At 41.0% G+C, this 4,233-nt stretch overlaps 1 pseudogene; it reads left to right on the forward strand.

The window, feature by feature from the left end:
- The first annotated feature begins 1,811 nt into the window (after positions 1–1,811).
- Positions 1,812–2,931, forward strand: LOC133754638 (NIF3-like protein 1; annotated as a pseudogene).
- The last annotated feature ends 1,302 nt before the right edge of the window (positions 2,932–4,233 follow it).

Here is a 4,233-nt window from a genome sequence, read left to right on the forward strand (position 1 = left end):
TATTTTCCCACCAATAGTGGATTAAGATGCCTTTTCCCCACATTCTGGCCAGCATTTGTTGATTGTTGATTTCTGTTTGAGAGCCACTCTGACAGGGGTGAGGTCAAACCTCACTGTGATTGTGATTTGTATTTCTCTGGTGACTAGTGATATTGAGCATTTTTCACTTGCCTGTGGTTTCTAAAATTTTCTCTTTTGATAAGTGCCTGTAGAGCAGCTCACATTGGTTGTCCAGAGAACCAGCTATATCCTGTGCCTTCTTATGCAGTCAGAGTTTCCACAGTCTCAGCACACAGGGCTCCCACTCTCAATGGGTGCAGAGGTTTGATCCACCTTGCTAGACTGTCTCATTCACAGAGAGGCAGAGACATTCCCAGAGCCTCGACAGTTTGAGCACTGAGAGATTGCGGGGACCTCAGTAATATGTGGGTGCACAGACTCTAGTCAATTTGCCCAGCCAGACTCAAAGTCAATGGGAAACATGGAGTTTTCCTTCTGTTAGAATCTCTGGATCACACACATGCACAATAGCCACCAACCAAATGCTTCCAATTCTCCCCATCAGTTGCAAGTTGCATGCATTCAAGCTGCTGCCACTGGTACTGTTAGAAGATGGCATCTTGTCTCAGCCAGGTGCTGAGCATGTGCACAAGAGCTTCTGCATCTTCTGTTTCTGTCCAAAATGGTGCCCACCTTCTCTCAACTGATTATTGGGCACCATTGTTTAGTGAATGTAGTGAGAGAAACATGCCCCCCTTGTTTTTTACTGGGTCAGTGGGTACACTTTCCCCCTCAGAGCTCCAGGCCAGACTCACGTCAAAGTCTCCCTATGTCTATATCACCAGTGGTATGGGTTGCTGCAGTCTGATCTCACCTCACTCTCCAAAGCCAGTGCTTTCTTCTCCTCTTGGCTGCTGGCATCCTGTTGTGTCTGTGTTCATGCTGCATGTCTGCATCTTCCACACAGATCCATGGCATTTCTCTCCTGTAGAATTTCCACCACAGTTTTCTCTAACTCTTCCTCAATAATGTACTTCCAACATTTTTTGAAACTAGTTACCACTAGTATATGTGCTTCCCCATTCCACCATCTTGGAATCTTCCAACATGCATGCTTTTTATGGAATTTTAGGTATATAAAATCTGGAGATACTCTATTGAAAAATGCTAACATGGCATCCCAAGAGTATCCCTGTATTAAGAGGAACATAGTTAATATCATTGAATTATTTTTCAATTGTTCATTTGTTAGTGACACATGATCTTTCTTTGGAATTCTGTAATTTATTTGGATAAAAATTCTTAAAATTATGTTATCTTTACTATATTTTTTTTACAAAATCAGTAGCAAATGAATGTCTTCATGAAACCAAGTTGTGTTTAGTCTTTACCAATTAATAAATTGTGAGTGCCCTTTCAAGAATGTCTTTCCAAAAACATTGTGAGGTGGAGAGCGGCAAGATGGCGGAATAGGAAGGGAGCACACTGATAGTCCGGGAAAGGACAGTTTAATAAAAGTGGAGATACTGCAGGTTCAAGGAAGTGTAGGGGAAAAAACAGCAGAGGAAACTCTTCCGGGACTAGTGATTCACAGTGGACCTGCGTGGAGAGCGTGGGAGCCCAAGTTCGGGACACCAGTGGCAGAATCAATGCACCAGCGCTGGAACACGAGGTGAGCTGAACCTCAATAGCTTGAGACACTGGCGGGCAAGCAGAAAGAGGAGACTAGAGGGAACGAGGCTTGAAACTCCATGGGGAAAAGTTCACCAGGCTAACTAGAAGAGAGAGAGAGAGGGAAAAAAAGTGACCAATATGGACACGAGTTTCTCTCATCTTGCTTACGCCTGGTCCCCATGACAGTCTGGTTTATGTAATCTCTGAACTGCAATTCTTCCTGTTCCTTCATGGGTCTGAAGACTCATTTCCTCCTTGAATGACTTTGCATCCCTGTCGTCTGCTGAGAGTTGGGACAATATTGGATTGCTGGTGGAACCAAGCCCACCAACAACTATAAATACATTCTTCCTGACCAATGACTTGACTGGAGGAGGCTCTGCATAAGAAGGCAGGTCTCATCTTTTCCTACCTTCCACCTATTTTCCTACACATAAAGCATATTACCTGGATGTCCTGAAAGGAGCACCTGGTGTTCTGGGCTTTGGAGATCAGAGTTGGCATCTACTCTCTTCACACAGCCTATGATGCTGCACCCCAGGGATTGAAAAAGTGGTTTTCCAAAGGGCTTAGAGCCTGCAGATCGAGGCATATATATCCTTCCAAAACTCATGGCTATCCTATAGAGGGTACCACTGAGTACAATTCAACATTAAGCATACCCAAGATATGGATAAAGTTGTGTCTGCAGTGAGAGAAGTTGAAGGTGTTCCTGTCACTTCTTTTTCTGCTAGGATTGATGAAGAGAAAAATAAGGATCAGCCTGGATTGTACAGAGAAGACTTTGATACAGGTGGTGGCTCAGCTCTCTCAAAACAGATAACTTTACCAGAGAACTGAAATTCTTTCACAGCAGAAGCCTTTGCTCTACATACTGGAATGGGTCAATCATGCACCCTGGATGAATCTGTTGCCCTGGCAACCATGATTGAGTGAATCAAAAGACACCTCAAACTAATTCATATTTACTTAGCTCTTGGGGTAGGAAGGACCTTAGCATCATGAGTCAAAGCTTTGGCCCTGTGTGCTGGTTCTGAGAGCAGGGTGTGGAAGCAGACCTGTACCTCAACAGGTGGAATGTCCCATTATGATGGTCTGGATGCTACTTCCTAAGGAATAAATGCCATCCTCTGTGAACACAGTAATACTGAATGAGGCTTTCCTACTGACCTTTGTGATATTCTGGGTGCCCACTTGGAGAGTAAGATCAATATTATCCTGTCAGAGACGGACAGGGATCTTCTTTGTGTGGTATAAGGCATACAGAAACATCAAGATGATACAACCTAGAGATTGCATCTCCACTCATGTGGATGTGTAACATAAGTCAGTGGAGTCGACATATCATTCTGGAAGAGTATCTTAAGATGCATTAGGATGCTTCAAAAAGTTCATGGAAATGTTTATTTTGAGAAAACTGCATACATTAAAAAATTCACAAAGTAAACAACTTTTAACTCCATTTTCTGCAAACCTTTTGAACTGCCCTTATATTATCTTTTCTAGTTTATCTGGTTCAACAAATGTTTTATAGTTCATAAGGAAATAACTGAACTACCATAATGAAAAACAAATATTAAGAAAGATCAACTAAAATCAGTTTACTAAAGATTCATGGAAAGTAACCAAGTAATTCTCTCCTTAGTTTAATTATAGTTGGGATATGTTAACGTAGATGTCTCTGCCATTGGTTAGTTTTAAAATGTCCTTTAAAACTTGGAATTGAACACCTATTTTTAGGCAGTAGCCAGTTTGGGATGATATGGTCTGTCTCTGTGTCCATGTTCTGTAGATCCACCTAAATTCCAGTCTTTCACCTCAGTTTTAGAATCAACATGAGATTTATTAGGAGGAATTTTTAAAAATATGATTGGTATTCATATTACTATGTCTTTATTGCTTTTCATTTTATAAAAATAAACCAAATTATAACATTAGCCCAAGCCCTAATCCTTACCTTGGCCCTAGCCCTAGCCTTAGTCTTAGTCCTAGCCCTAACCCTAAACCTAATCCTAGATCTAAACCAATTCTGAAGCCTAATACTAGGTCTATCCCTAGACAAAGCATTAACCCTAAACTTGGCCCTCATCTTAACCATAACCTTACCTTAATTCTATACTTAGCCAAAATCCTAACTGTATCCTAACATGGTGCTTTAACCCAATCTAAACTCTAATCCTATCCCTAAAGTTAGCCTTAATAACTCAAGCATTAACCTTAATCCTAATATGAGCCCCACCTCTAACCGTAACACTAATACCAAAACTTAAACCTAACCCTGCCTTAACCCTAACCCTAACCCTGGTCTAAAACCTATCCATAGTCCTAACTTTAACTATCACACTAGCTCTAACCATAGTCCTAACTCTGGCTCTAACTCTAAAATTTACCATAGAACTAAATATAACCCTAATCTTAAACTAATTTTAAGTCTCACCCCAACACTAATCCTATCTTTCTGCTTTGGCCTAACCATAAAACAAACTAGCATTCAGTGTGAACTTAAACATAGTCCTGAAGCTAACTTTAATGCTATATCTAACACTAGCCTTAAACTAA

Source organism: Lepus europaeus, unplaced genomic scaffold (genome assembly GCF_033115175.1).
Source record: "Lepus europaeus isolate LE1 unplaced genomic scaffold, mLepTim1.pri SCAFFOLD_259, whole genome shotgun sequence".
Taxonomy (NCBI): domain Eukaryota; kingdom Metazoa; phylum Chordata; class Mammalia; order Lagomorpha; family Leporidae; genus Lepus; species Lepus europaeus.